This window comes from Saimiri boliviensis, chromosome 20 (genome assembly GCF_048565385.1).
Source record: "Saimiri boliviensis isolate mSaiBol1 chromosome 20, mSaiBol1.pri, whole genome shotgun sequence".
In the NCBI taxonomy this organism is placed as follows: Eukaryota; Metazoa; Chordata; class Mammalia; order Primates; family Cebidae; genus Saimiri; species Saimiri boliviensis.
Window position 1 is genome coordinate 32014650 of NC_133468.1, and position 16234 is coordinate 32030883.

Sequence of the window (16234 nt, forward strand, 5' to 3'; positions counted from 1 at the left end):
CTGGGTTCAGGCAATTCTCCTGCCTCAGCCTCCTGAGTAGCTGGGATTACAGGCACGCGCCACCATGCCCAGCTGATTTTTTGTATTTTTAGTAGAGACGGGGTTTCACCACGTTGACCAGGATGGTCTCGATCTCTTGACCTCGTGATCCACCCGCCCCAGCCTCCCAAAGTGCTGGGATTACAGGCTTGAGCCACTGCACCTGGCCTGTTTTGGTTTTGTTTTTTTGAAACAGGGCTTGCTCCATTGCCCAGGCTGGCGTGCAGTGGTGTGAGCACAGCTCACTGCTGCCTCAGACTTCTGGACTCAAGCAATCCTCTTGCCTCAGCCTCCTAAGTAGCTGCAAGTATTTTTTTGACCCTTGCTCCCTCCCTCCCTCTCTGATTTTGGAGTCCCCAGTGTCAACTGTTCCCATATTTATGTCCACGTGCACTCAATGTTCGACTCCCACTTACAAGTGAGAACATGCGGTATTTGGGCACTGCCATGCTCAGCTAATTTTTAACATTTTAAAAATAGAGGCAGCGGTCTTGCTATGTTGCCCAGGCTGGTCTCGAACTCCTGACTTCAGACAATCCTACCACCTCGGCCTCCCAAAAGTTCTGGGATTACAGGTGTGAGCCACAGTGCCCAGCTCGAGTCTGTGTTCTTAGCCATCACTCACTTGCCGTCCCTGTGGGATCACTCTTGGGATAAACCGGGCTAACACATGTTAAATGCTTGGAACCGATTCTGGTATATAAAAAGTTTTAAAAGAGAGAAAGGAGAGAGAAAACATGAGCTATTGCCACATCAGCTTCTCCTTCGCAATTCTCTCTGCAGCTTTTCCCTCTTAAGTTCTTCTCTCTCTTCCTCCAACCATAGAAGGGTGATGGCTGGACTTGAAGCAAGACAGAAGGTTGGTCTTGTCACTTTGCAGAAACCAAGAAACCCAAATGCATAGAGATGTAAAGAGATGGTTGGAGGCAGATACACCAAGTCACAGAGAGAGGGGTCTGGTGGGAGTTTGATATGGCTTTGATGTGTATCCCTTCCAAATCTTTTTTTTTTTTTTTTTTTTTTAAGTAGAGACGATGTTTCTCCATATTGGTCAGGCTGGTCTTTTTTTTAAAGTAGAGACGGTGTTTCTCCATATTGGTCAGGCTGGTCTTGAACTCCCGACCTCAGATGATCTGCCCACCTCGGCCTCCCAAAGTGCTGTGATTACAGGCGTGAGTCACTGTGCCGGCTAATGTTGAAATGTTATCCCCAGTGTTGGTAGTGGGAGCTAGTGGTATTGGGTCATGGGGGCAAATCCCTCAAGAATGGCTCAGCACCATCCCCTTGGAAATGAATGAGTTCCGACTCAGTTAGTTCATGGGAGACCTGGTCGTTTAAAAGAGTTTAGGCCAGACAAAGTGGCACATGCCTGTAACCCAGCACTTTGGGAGGCCAAGATGGGAGAAACGATTGAGCCCAGGAGTTTGAAACTATTCTGGACAACATAGGGAGACCTCACTGCTCCCTGTCTGTACACAAAGTTTAAAAAGTTAGCTAGGTGAGGTGGCATACACCCGTAATCCCAGCTACTCAGAAGGCTGAGGTGGGAGGATTGCATGAGCCTGGGAGGTCGAGGCTGCAGTGAGCTATGATGGCGCCACTGTGCTGCAGCCTGGGTGACAGAGGAGGACTTTGTCTCAAAATAAACAGATAAATAAATAGTTTAAAAGATCACTTCCAGCTGGGTGTGGTGGCTCACGTGGTAATCCCACCACTTTGGGAGGCCAAGGCAGGTGGATCACTTGAAGTCAGGAGTTGGAGACCAGCCTAGCTAACATGGAGAAACTCCATCTCTAATAAAAACCCAAAAATTAGCCGGGCGTGGTGGCGGGCGCCTGTAATCCCAGCTACTCAGAAGGCTGAGACAGGAGAATGGCTTGTGCCTGGGAGGGGGAGGTTGCAGTGAGCCAAGGTATCGTCCCTGCGCTCTAGCCTGGGTGATAAGAGCGAGACTTGGTAAAAAAAAAAAAAAAAAAAAAAAAAAAAAAAAAAAAAAAAAAAAAAAAGCACTTCCTCTTGCTCTCTCTCCCTCTCTCTCCCTCTCTAGCCAAGTAACGGGCTCCCTCTTCGCCTTCCTCCGTTGAGCTTCCTTAAGGCCCTCAACAGAAGCAGATGCTGCTATGCTTCTCAGACAGCCTGCAGGACTGAGAGCCAAAATACAACCTCTTTCCTTGACAAATTACCCAGCCCCAGGTGCTGCTCTATAGCAACATAAGAATGAACTAACACAGGACCTAAAGGCAAAGAGGCACTCAGGGACCACCCTCCGGGCTCCCCTCGGGCCACCTGCACCATTGCTCAGTGCCACGAAGGTGTATCACACGTGCCACTGCTTGACCTTTGGCGCTGTTCCTGCCAGACCTGAGTCTGTTCTCGGGCATCTGCTTGCACCCAGCCCACGGTGTCCACCTGCCTCACAGCTGCTCTCCCTGTGGTCTGTCCCACTGCCAATCACTGCTTCCTGCCGCAGCCCACCACTGCCTTCCCATTATATGGTTTACCTACGCCAACACGAACAGCCGGGCCCTCTGATTAGAGCAATATCCCCACCTCAGCTTGGTTTTCAACGTCCCTGGAATCTGGTCTCTTTTTCCTCCTGACTCCGTCTCTTCCCCCACCCACCCATCTCCTGGCCACATGGCATGTGGATTATCGAACTGCCACCCTCTCTCCCCTGCAGCTTTTTTTTTTCTTTTTTTTTGAGACAGAGTCTCCCTCTGTCGCCCAGGCTGGAGTGCAGGGGCGCACTCTAGCTCACTGCAACCTTCGCCTCCCGGGGTCAAGTGATTCTCCTGCCTCAGCTTCCCCAGTAGCTGGAATTACAGGCGCACACCACCACGCCCGTCTCATTTCTGTATTTGTAGTAGAGATGAATTTCATCATGTTGGCCAGGCTGGTCTCGAACTCCTGACCTCAGGTGATCCACTTGCCTCAGCCTCCCAAAGTGTTGGGATTAAATCCCAGCTACTTGGGAAGCTGAGGCAGAAGAATTGTTTGAACCTGGGAGCGGAGGTTGCAGTGAGCTGAGACTGTGCCGCTGCACTCCAGCCTGGGCAACAGAGTGAGTCTCTGTCTCAAAAAAAAAAAAGAAAGAAAGAAAGAAAAAAGTATCCTGTCACATTCACTCTGTCCTTCTTATGCGCCTTTTGGCCTCGTATCAACACGTTGTGACCAAATTCTCACTTGTTCTTGTTATTTCATGCATGTTCATCCCAACCCTGCAAACCCACAGAAAGCCAGCCCCTGGGGGCCACAGAACCCAGCTCCAGCAGTGCAAGCTGTGGGCCCCCCTGGGCTCTTCTCTCTTCGCCTTTCCTCCCAAGGCCAAGCCTCCCTTTCTGGAAGACATCAAGACAAATGGAATGGTAAGCAGAGCTTATTTCTGCATCCCAGGGGGCCCTCGGCTGGAGCATAAACACAGCGTCTGATCTTTCTCCTCCTCCTCAGAGTCTTCTTAGGTCAGCCTCAGTCACCAGACACCCTGGGGGTGGGGCAGGAATGACAGGAGGCTGGAAGCCCAAGGACCATCTCCTGACCAATAAATGAAAATGTATGCCCCTCGCCCGCCCTGGAGACGCACAGACAGGAGGGAAATCATTTTCCAAAGCAACTTGTAAAATCCAGCTCTCGGGCAGGCAGATTATAACATGACTTTGGAAGAATGGGAGGGGTTGCCACCATTCATATCTCCGGAGGTTGTGCTAGGCCTGGGTGAAGACGTGACCAGTCGTGCTTTGCTGCGGAGGGTGATGTGACTCTGGAAATGACACCCCCAAAGTGGGCAGGCCTGATTCATCTGCGATGATACAGCAGCTGGGGGAGCTGGCGGCTTCCTAAGTCAGGCTGCCTGACGAGAGGCAGGACTCACAGGGGGGCCGGGCAACTAAGGAAATTTACAGCGTGTCTTGTCGTAGCTGGGGAAAGTGGAATTGAACCTGGGTGATCATCAGCCTGATTAGCTCAGTGCCTCCCGGTGGGAGCCAAGGGCGGGAGGCAGTGCCGGGGAAGTGGCTGTGGGGGTGGGGCGGGGAGTCAGGTCGGCAGCATCAGGGTGGAGTTCCAGGAGTTGGGGTTTGCTAAGGTCAAGAGCAACTGGGGCCTGGAGAAGTGTGTGGAGCAGCAAACCCAGAGAAAACAAGCCTAGGACCCAGGCCTGGGGCTGAGGGTCCTGGGACGGGAAGCTGTGCAAACGCAGGCCTGAGGGACAGGGAGGGCAGGAGGGAGGGGAGGCACAGTGGCCAGGGCGGGGCTCACTGAGCTGGCGCAGGGCAGGTACTGGCCAGGTAAAAGGCTCAACACGGGCCGGGGGCGGTGGCTCACGCCTGTAATCCCAGCACTTTGTGAGGCCGAGGCGGGAGGACCACGAGGTCAGGAGTTTGAGACCATCCTGGCCAACATAGTGGAACCCTGTCTCTACAAAAAGTACAAAAATTAGCTGGGCATGGTGGTCTGTGCCTGTGGTCCCAGCTGCTTGGGGGTGCTAAGATGGGAAGATCACTTGAGCCCAGGAGATCAAGGCTGCAGTGAGCTGTGATTGCACCACTGCACTCCAGCCTGGGTGATAGAATGAGACCCTGTCTCAAAAAAAAAGAAGGGCTATACTAATATATGAATGTATGTTTAATACAGATTAAGTGAATCGGAGTGAGTGGGCCCCGATAGAGGAGGGAGGGTAGAAGGCACAGGAGTGCAGTGGGAGAGCTGGTGAGACATGAGCCTTGCTCGGACTGTTGACAATGAAATGATGAGCAAGATTCATCCTCCAGGCACCAGATCAAGACCTCATACGCCCCAGGAAGGGGCTAACTGCTCATACTACCTGGAGCCACCATCACAAAGTATTACACTGATGGTCTTTCTTTCTTTTTTTTTTTTTTAGACAGAGTTTTGCTCTTGTTGCCCAGGCTGGAGTGCAGTGGCATGATTTTGGCTTGCTACAACCTCCCTCTCCTGGGTTCAAGCAATTCTTCTGCCTCAGCCTCCCTAGTAGCTGGGATTATAGGCGCCCGCCACCACGCCTGGCTGATTTTTTGTATTTTTAGTAAAGACTGGGTTTCACCATGTTGGCTAGGCTGGTCTCGAACTCCGGACCTCATGTGATCCACCCACCTCAACCTCCCAATGTGCTGGGATTATAAGCGTGAGCCACCAAGCCTGGCCCATTGATTGTCTTAAACAAAAGAACTCTATTGTCCCACAGTTCTGACAGCCATAAGTCCAAGACCAGATCATCTGCAGGGCTGGCTCCTTTTGAGGCCGAATCTGTTCATGCCTCTCCCCTGATTTCCAGTGGCCCGCTGGCAATCCTTGGCGTTCCTTGGTTTGTAGAAGCATCACTCCAATTCCTACTTTCATCTTCATATGGTATTGCCGCTGCAGGCCTCTTTCTGTGAATCCATTTCCCTCTATTTTTTTTTTTTTTGAGAGAGAGTCTCATTCTGTCTCCCAGGCTGGAGTGCAGTGGTGAGATCTCAGCTCACTGCAATCTGTGCCTCCTGGACTCACGATTCTCTTGCCTCCGCCTCCAGAGTCGCTGGGATTACAGATGTGTGCCATGACGCCCAGCTAATTTTTTGTGTTTTTAGTAGAGACAGGGTTTCACCATATTGGCCAAGCTGGTCTCGAACTCCTGACCTCAAGTGATCCACCCGCCTTGGCCTCCCAAAGTGCTGGGATTACAAGCGTGAGCCACCGCACCCAGTTATTTTTTTGTTCTTCTTCCTTTGAGACAGAGTCTTGCTTTGTCACCCACTCTGGAGTGCAGTGGCATGATCTCGGCTCACTACAGCCTCCACCTCCTGGGCTCAGGTGGTCCTCCTGCCTCAGCCTCCTCAGTAGCTGGGCCTGCAGACGCACGCCACTGTAGCCAGCTAATTTTTAAACTATTTGTAAAGATGGGGGCCTTGCTATGTTGCCCAGATTGGTTGCAAACTCTTGGCCTCAAGGGATTCCCTAGAGTGCTGGGATTAGCTTCTGCACCTGTAAATAAAATACAATAGCTTAAAAGTGATTCTTGAACATGTGTATATATATCTATACATATATATATATCTATATATACACACATATATATGTATATATCTATAGATATATCTTTATATGTATATAAAGATATATATATACACACACACACAATTCTGGTCCCAGAAATGTATATATTTTTCTCCAGCACACATGAGGTGTTTTTAAGCCCATACATTAGCTCAATAAAACACATCTCAGTAAACACCAAAAGAAAACAAGGACAAAAACAGCCCAAGGCCAGTGAGGAGGTTACGGCAGTGGTTCAAGCCAGAGGTGACAGTGGCTCCTTTCAGTGTGAGGTCGGTGGAGGAGGGGAGAGGCTGGATGCTGGCTGCATTCTGAAGGCAGAGCTGACAAGTTTACTACTGGTCTGGGTACACACGGCGATGGAAAAAAGAGCAGGCACAGATGACAAGAGATCTGGCCTGAGTACCTGGAAGGACGAATTTGCATTTCAGAGATGGAGGTGTCTGGGGGAGGGGGAAGGGTGGGTTGGGCTGGAGGAGGCTGGAGCTCCTTTTGGAGGCATATTAAGAACAGGATGCCTGTGAAACCCACAAATGTCCAGTGGGGCCATCAGTGGGGCATGAATCCGGAAGTCATGGGGAGGTCTGGTCTGGAGATGAAGATTTAGAACAGGCGTCCCCAAACTACGGCCCGTGGGCCGCATGCAGCCCCTTGAGGCCACTTATCCGGCCCCCTACCGCACTTCAGGAAGAGGCACCTCTTTCACTGGTGGTCAGTGAGAGGAGCACAGTGTGTGGCGGCCCTCCAACGGTCTGAGGGACAGTGAACTGGCCCCCTGTGTAAAAAGTTTGGGGACGCCTGATTTAGAAATTACCATTCCAGTCTGGGTGCAGTGGCTCACACCTATAATCCCAGCACTTTGGGAGGCCAAGGTGGGCGGATCACCTGAGGTCAGGAGTTCGAGACCAGCCTGGCCAATGTGGTGAAACCCCATTTCTACTAAAAATAGAAAACTTAGCCACCCATGGTGGCGAGCGCCTGTAATCCCAGCTACTCGGGAGGCTGAGACAAGAGAATCACTTGAACCCAAGAGACGGAGGTTGCAATGAGCCAAGATCTTGCTATTGCACTCCAGCCTGGGAGACAAGAGTGAGATTCTATCCCCCCCACAAAAAAAAAAGAAAAAAAAAAAAGAAAGAAAGAAAGAAAAAATTACCATGCTATAAAGGATAAAACATCATTGCTATGGGTTGGGTGTTTAACGCCTCCAAACCTCATATCAAAATTTGCTTTTTTTTTGAGACGGAGTCTCACTCCGTTGCCCAGGCTAGAGAGCAATGGATCTCGGCTCACTGGAACCTCCTCCTCCCAGGTTCAAGAGATTCTCCTTTCTCAGCCTCCCGAGTAGCTGGGATTACAGGCCTGCACCAGCTAATTTTTGTATTTTTAGTAGAGATGGGGTGTCACCATGTTGGGCAGGCTGATCTCAAACTCCTGACCTTGTGATCCGCCCCCCTCAGCCTCTCAAAGTGCTGGGATTACAAGCATGAGCCACTGTGCCTGGGTTTTTTGTTGTTGTTGTTGTTTTTTTACAAGGTCTTGCTTTGTTGCCCAGGCTGGAGTGCAGTGGCGTGATCATGGCTCAGTGCCTCAGTGCAGGCTCAAACTCCTGGGCTCACGCGATCCTCCCACGTCAGCTGCCCGAGGTGCTGAGATTACAGGCGTGAGCCACCACGTCTGAGCTCACGTTGGAATTTGATCCTGAAGTGGAAGGTGGGGCCTAATGCGTGGTGTTTGGATCTTGGATCAGATCTCTCACGCATAGATTAGTGTGTTCCTGGAATGGGCAGTGAGTGCTTACTCTGTTCCTCAAGAGCTGGGTTGTTAAACAGCCTAACGCCTCTCCCGGGTCTCTCTTGCTTCCTCTCTCACGATGTGATTTCTGCACACGCCAGCTCTCTTTCACCTTCCTCAATAATTGGAAGCAGCACTTTGGGAGGCCAGGGTGGATGAAGAGCTTGAGCCCATGAGCTTGAGACCAGCCTAGGCAACACAGTGAGACCTCATCTCTACCAAAGACGACCTCACTGGATACAACCGCCCAGTTTTGAACTTCCTAGCCATTGGAATCATAAGCCAAATAAGACGTTTTTCTTTATTAATTACCCAGCCTCTAGCCGGGTGCGGTGGTGGCTCATGCCTATAACCCCAGCATTTTGGGAGGTTAAGGTGGGCGAATCACCTGAGGTCAGGAGTTCAAGACCAGCCTGGCCAAATGATGAACTCCATCTCTACTAAAAATACAAAAATTAGCTGGGCACGGTGGTGGGCGCCTGTAATCCCAGCTACTCGGGAGGCTGAGGCAGGAGAATCACTTGAACCCGAAAGGTGGAGGTTGTGGTGAACTGAGATCACGAGATCATGTCACTGCACTCCAGCCTGGGCAACAGAGTGAGATTCTGTCTGAAATAAATAATAAATAAATAAATAACCCAGCCTCGGGTATTTTTTTAAATAGCTACACCAAATGGGCTATGACAGTCATTTACAGCCTTAAGAAGGACGGGTGTGGTGGCTCACACCTGTAATCCCAGCACTTTGGGAGGCTGAGGTGGGTGGATCATGAGGTCAGGAGTTCGAGACCAGCCTGGCCAACACAATGAAACCCCGTCTCTACTAAAAATACAAAAAACTAGCTTAGTGTGATGGCAGGCACCTGTAATCCCAGCTACTCAGGAGGCTGAGGCAGGAAAATCGCTTGAACATGGGAGGCAGAGGTTGTAATGAGCCGAGGTCATGCCATTGCAGTCCAGCCTGGGCAACAGTGTGAGACTCCATCTCAAAAAAAAAAAAAAAAAAAAAAAGCCATAAGACTGGGTGGGATCCCTCAGGGAGGGAGGGTGGACACAGAGGAGTTCTAAACACAGGCTGATGTTTAGGGTCAGGATGGTGGTAGAACTCAGAGAAAGGGTAGCCAGGGGGTAGGAAGAGAACCAAGGAGATGAGAGGCCAAGATACCATGAGAAGAGAGTTTCAAGGAGGAAGCGACCTTCTCTGTCAAACACTACAGCTGAATGGGAGGAGCGCAGACAACGGGGAGGTGATGGATGACCTTGCCCAGAGCAGCTTCCCTGGAGTGTTGAGAAGAAGAATCTGTCTGGAGTGAGTTCCAGAGAACCAGGAGAACAAAGGCAGACATTATTCACTGGCGGGGTGTGCAAGGTCAAGCAGGGAACTGGCTTTCTTGCCTTTTTAAGATGGGAACTAGGTCAGGCCCTGTGCCTCTCCTGTTATCCTAACACTTTGGGAGGCCAAGGCGGGAGGATCATTTGAGGCCAAGAGTTTGAGACCAGCCTGGGCAACATCATGAGAACCCTGTCTCTACAAAAAATAAAATAATTATCCAGACATGGTAGGGTACTCCTGTGGTCCCAGCTACTTGGGAGGTTGAAGTAGAAGGATCGCTTGGGCCTGGGAGTTCAAGGCTGCAGCGAGCTGTGGTTACACCACTGCCCCACAGCCTGGGTGACAGAGTAAAACCCTGTCTCTACAAACAAAAACAAAAACAGGAACCCAAAATGGAAAATATGCTAAAAGAAGGATCCAGTGGCAGAAGGAAATCCCAGTAACATTGATGCTGTCCTTTCTTAAAATTTTGATGTTTATTATAGATGTTTTGTGGTAATTGTATGCGTTAAATACAGCAGTAAAATATGAATTATTAACTTATCCACAAAAATGTAGGCTGATTAGTAAAATTTGTGGTGCTTCTTTAGATATTCTATCTGGGACCCTGGTAGAAGGAGTATTAAAAGGAGAAAACGGCCAGGCGTGGTGGCTCACATCTGTAATCCCAGCACTTTGGGAAGCCAAAGTGGGTGGGTGCACTTGAGGCCAGGAGTTCGAGCCCAGCCTGGCCAACATGGTGAAACCCCATCTGTACTAAAAAATAGAAAAATTAGCCAGGCATGGTGGTGCATGCCTGTAATCCCAGCTACTCGGGAGGCTGAGGCAGGAGAATCACTTGAACCCAGGAGGTGGAGATTGCAGTGAGCCAAGACTGTGCCACTGCACTCCAGCCTCAGTGACAGAGCAAGATGCCATCCTGTATCAAAAAAAAAAAAAAAAGAGAGAAAATGGAATTTTTGAGGGGGTTTTCCTGGTGTAAACAGGAACTGAGGATGGGCGCCTGGCTCTGGCAGCCTAGAAGGGACACAGTGCGTATGATGGTTGGCAGGAGCAACCGCAGGCTGACGGGGACCTTCCCAGGCTCTTCTCCAGCTGCCTGGCATGGCTGAACATGGTGTTGTCATGAGGTCTTATAAGAGCTGCTATGGACGCTGCTGGGGAGAGTGGCCACATGGGAGCCCAGCACAGAAGAGTCATTCTAGAATTAGCCCACAAAATTGGCTAAGGAGGAACAGGCAAGGAAGGCAGTCGTTGCCGTGGTAACATTATGGTTTACTGATGAAGGAAAGGTGGTTTTTATGGGTGACTGGGTAATTGACCATCACCCATAGCCAGCAGGCAGCGTTAGCAGGGGACAGAGCTCCCCCTGGTGGGCCCGGGTGGCGAAGATGGCTCAGCGCAGACGGTGCTGCGGACGCTGGGAGCACAGGTGTGCCCCAGCAACTGGGAGCGGGCAGAGGAAGAGGAGCCAGCAGGGCAGAGGGGAGTGGAGTGGGCAGGGGAGGAGGGGGATGACGGGGGGGACGACGGGGGGAGCGCGGGAGATGACGGAGAGGTGTGAGTTTCTCGAAAAGGGTGTGATCATAGCTTCAAATGTCAGAGAGGTTTATGGGGTAAACGATAAAAAGAGGCCACCTGGGCTGCCACACAGGTGTTGCGATCACCAGACATCGATCCTGAGGCCTTGGCGCTGGGAGAAGAGGGATGGGTCTAAGACTATAATTTTCCTTTTTTTTTTTTTTTTTTTTTTCTGGAGATAGAATCTCACTCTGTCGCCCAGGCTGGAGTGCAGTAGTGTGATCTTGGCTCACTGCAACCTCTGCCCCCCACGTTCAAGCAATTCTCCTGCCTCAGCCTGCCTAGTAGCTGAGGCAGGAGACCTCCCTAAGACAACAGGTATGCACCACCATGCCTGGTCAATTTTTATATTTTTAGCAGAGACAGGGTTTCACCATGTTGGTCAGGCTGGTCTTGAACTCCTGGCCTCAAGTGATCTGCCCACCTCAGCCTCCCAAAGTGCTGGGATTACTGAACTTGGTGTCTGCCTGCCTGCCTGTCTGCCTGCCTGCCTGCCTGCCTTCCTTCTTCCTTTCTTCCTCTCTCTCTCTTTTCTTTCTTCTTCCTTTCTTTCTTTCCTTCTTTCTTCTTTCTTTCTTTTTCTTTCTTTATCTCTCTCTCTCTCTCTCTCCCCCCCTTCCTTCCTTTCTTCCCTTTTTTCTTTGTCTTTTTTTGGAGATGGAGTCTCTCTATATTGCCCAGACAGGTCTCAAGCTCCTGACCTCAAGCTGTCTTCCTTCCTTGACCTCCAAAGTGCTGAGATTACAGGTATGAGCTATCACACTAACCCTAATTTTACTTTTAAATGAATATTATATAATCATTTTATTTCAAACAATTTTGTGGCATAGCTACCTTCAGAACGTAGTGATTCCCAGGCTGGGATGCAATGGCACGATCATAGCTCATTGCAAGCTAGAACCCCTGAGCTTGAGCAATCTTCCCACCTCAGCCTTTCAAGTCGCTCAGATTATAGGCATCTGCTACTTATTATTATTGTAAAGATGGGGTCTCACTATGTTGCCCAGGCTGGTCTCCAACTTTTGGTCTTAAGTGATTCTCCTGCTTCAGCCTCCCAAAGCACTGGGATTACAAGTGTAGCCCCTGTGCCTGGTGGACAGTGGTTCTTTTAAATGATACTTATCTGGGATGCAAATACTGCTAAGTATTATGTTAGACTTGCATGTGTAGGAGAAACCAGAGGGAGCTCAGCAGAAAGTAAACAAAAGCTGAGGGAGTATAGCTGGACTCCAAGCGTGCTCTCCATCCCACACATATCACCTGGCAGACGATGGGAGCCTTAAGGGCTCCAGGTGTTTGACCACACCCTCTGCCCAAACAATTAACTAACACTTACACTATGTAGACACAGAAGAAACTCCAAAGTCAGACTAAAAAAACAAAACTAAGAGTAGAAAACCCAAGCAGATAGCATACACCATTGGAAAGACAAAACTCACAGCTTGGATCTGGTCAAGTGTCCTAGTCCATTGTCTGTTTCTATACCTGAATACCACAGACTGACTACTTTATAAAGAATAGACTCTATTTAGCTCACAGTTCTGGAGGCTGGAAAATCCAAGAACATGGTGTCAGCATCATGACGTGACAGAGTGCATCACAGGGTGAAAGGACAAGAGTGTGCGTGTCCACTCAGGTCTCTCTTCCTCGTCTTGTAAAGCCCTTAGTCCCATCATTGGGGCCCCACCCTGATGACTTTATCTAATCCCAATTACATCCCGAATGCTCCACCTCCAATCAGCAAATGAATGTGGGGATTCCGTCTCCAATACATGAAGTTTGGGGGACACAATCAAACCATAGCAGCAAGTTACTAAACAAAAACAACAACAACAGCTCTTAACAAAAAGTTATAAAGATACACAGAGAAATAGGTAACTGGGCTCCAATCTCAGGAAAAAAAAAAAAAAGTAGTCAATAAAGTGGGGCCAGACATAAAATTTAGCAAATAGTTTTATGTGATGCTTAACAATGGGGGTACAGGCTTAGAAATGCATCATTAGGTGATCTCATTGTGCAAACATCATAGATTATACTTACAAAAACCTAGATTGCATAGCCCGTCACACACAGACATGAGCCACAGGGCTGGCCTTTTTTTTTTTTTTTTTTTTTTAACTAAATGGCCAGTGATCTATTTTCCTTAACATCAAGTGGGGGAAAATGCTGTTTCTGTGGAAATATTGCCTGCCTCTTTCAAAAACATGCCCAAGCAGCTGAGTAAGGTGGCTCACGCCTGTAATCCCAGCACTTTGGAGGCCAAGGCAGGTGGATCAGGAGGTCAGGAGAAGGAGACCATCCTGGCCAACATGGTGAAACCCCATCTGTACCAAAATATGAAACATTAGCCGGGCGTGGTGGTGTGCGCCTATAGTCCCAGCTATGGGAGGCTGAGGCAGGGGAATCAGTTGAACACGGGAGGTGGAGGTTGCAGTGAACCGAGATCTTGACACTGCCCTCCAGTCTGGCAACAGAGCGAGACTCCGTAACAACAACATAAATCATGCCCACTTAACTCCCATCTTTATACTTCCATAAACAACAGAACTTTATATTCCAATAGACAATAGAACTACAAAATTCCATTGCTGTATGTTGCTCGCCCTTGCTGTTTAACAAAAACAGAGAACAAAAAATTCCTGTATATCTTGTTCGGAGAATTTCAATGTTTTTCATTTGCCATTGTAAAACTAAAGATAACTTTATAACTTTAAAAAAAATGTAGCTGTTACATGTCTGGCAAGTATATCTTTAAGTAGCGATAAATTATTTTTTTTAAATGTGTCCTAGGTAAATTTCTCTACAAGTCAAGCATCTTGTTGTCTAGATAAATGTCTCATTTAATTTTTTTTTAAATTAAAGCTAAAATAACACTTTCGACCAGGTGTAGTGACTCATGTCTGTCATTCCAGCACTTTGGGAGGCCCAGGCTGGTGGATAACCTGAGGTCAAGAGTTCAAAACCAGCCTGGCCAACATGGTGAAACTGTGTCTCTACTAAAAATACAAAAAATTAGCCAGGTGTGGTGGCGGGCACCTGTAATCCCAGCTACTTGGGAGGCTGAGGCAGGAGAATCGCTTGAACCTGGGGGAGGAGGTTTCAGTGAGCCAAGATGGTGCCATTGCACTACAGCGTGGGCAGCAGAGCAAAAACTCCATCTCAAAAAAAGAAAAAAAAGAGTTCCCCCAGATAAATACAAACCAAGGGAATCTGTCGCCAGTGGACCTGTCCCATAAGAAATGCAGAAGGAAGTCTTTCAGACTGAGAAGAAAGAAGAGGAGACAGTGCACCTGAATTACAGGATGGAGTGGAGAGTACTAGAAATTGTAAATAGGTGGGTGAATACAGAAACTTGAACTGTACATTGTCCCTTTGATTTATTTTAAACATTGAATTAGTTAATAATTTGGGAAATGCCATAGTGTTGTGTTTTAACATATATATCATATATATGTAATAGATTTGACAAAAAAAGCAAAAATGGAGGAACTAATGATATGCTTTGGTTTGTGTTTTGTCTTTTTTGTTTCTTTTTTTTTTTTTTTTTTTTTTTTTTTTTGAGACAGAGTCTTGCTTTGTTGCCAGGCACCAGGCTGGAGTGCAGTGGTGGGATCTCGGCTCACTGCAACCTCCGCCTCCCGGGTTCAAGCAATTCTCCTGCCTCAGCCTCCCAAGCAGCTGGGACTACAGGTGCGCGCCACCACGCCCGACTAATTTTTGTATTTTTTTAGTAGAGACAGAGTTTCACCATGTTGGCCAGGATGGTCTCAATCTCTTGACCTTGTGATCTACTCACCTTGGCCTTCCAAAGTGCTGGGATTACAGGCGTGAGCCATCGCTCCCAGCCTGTTTTGTTTTGTTTTTGATACAGGGTGCTCTGTGGCCCAGGCTGAAGTACAGTGAAATGATCGTGACTCACTGGAGCCTTGACCTCGTTGGCTCAAGTGACCCTCCAGACTCAGCTCCCCAAGTGGCTGGGATGACAGGCATGAGCCACCACGCCTAACCAATAATGCTAAATTGGTGTATTTTATTGAATTTAGGTTAATATTAACCTGAAATAGATTCTGATAAGTTAAAGATGTATATTATAAGATGTATATTATAACCCTCAGGGCATCCTGAGTGATAATTTTTTTAATATAGCAATAGTGAAATTAAAATAATACACTGAAAACATTTTAGCACAAAACAAGACAATAAAGAAGGAACAGGGTAACAAAAAAGATGTTCACAAATAGAAAACAAATAGAAAAATAACAGAAATAAATGCGATTATGTCAATAGTTACATTAAACCTGAATGAAGTAAATACTCCAAACACAGAAATGGTCAGACTGGATAAAAAAGTAAGATCCAACTCTATGCTGTCTCTAAGAAACCCATGTGAGACTCAAAGGCACAAATAAGCTGATAATAAAAGCATGGAGAAGTATATACTATGTAAACGTGATTATAAGAAAGTTGCAGTGGCTGAATTAACATCTTAATATGCCACTATATTAGAAAAGAAATATTCTTAGAGACAAGGAGGGACATTTTATAATGAAAAAATGTATAAAATGTATAAATGACAAATCACATAAATGTGTTAAATTATCACATGTACCCCAAAAGTATGAACATCTCTTATGTATCAATAAAAACCTTTTAATATAGTGATGAGGTGTTGCTATCTTGTCCAGGCTGACCTCAAACTTTTGGGCTCAAGCAATCTTCCTGCCTCAGCCTTCCAAAGTGCTGGGATTACAGGTGTGAGCCAGCATGCCCAACCAATAAATACATTTTTTAAAATTATAAATGTATAGGCAACTAACAATAAACTGCAAAATTCATAAAGCAAAAGCTGACAGAACGGAAAGAAGAAAAAGGCAATTCAGCCATTATGGTTGAAAATGTTGATACTCTGTCAGTAATCAACGGAACAATTAGACAGAAAAATCAATTAGAATATAGAACACTTGAATGACACTATCAACCAATTTGACCTAACAGACATACAACACTTCATTTAACAACAGAATACACACTTTTTTCGAACACACAAAGGACATTGTCCAGAATAGACCATATGCTAACCCATAAAACAAACCTCAATAAACTTAAAAAGACTGAAATCATATGATATATTTTCTCTCATGACAACAAATTAAATTAGCAACTCACAACAGAAAGAAATGTGGGGACTTGTATGGCTTATGAGAACCAAGCGAGTGTGTTTCTCTCCAATTTGATATTCAGTGACTTCATATTAATAACCTGACATCAGGTGGGCATGGTGGCTTATGCCTGTAATCCCAGCACTTTGGGAGGCTGAGAGGGGTGGATCACCTGAGATCAGGAGTTCGAGACCAGCCTGGCTGACATGGTGAAACCTCATCTCTACTAAAAATACAAAAAATTAGCCAGGCGTGGTGGCTCATGCCTGTAATCCCAG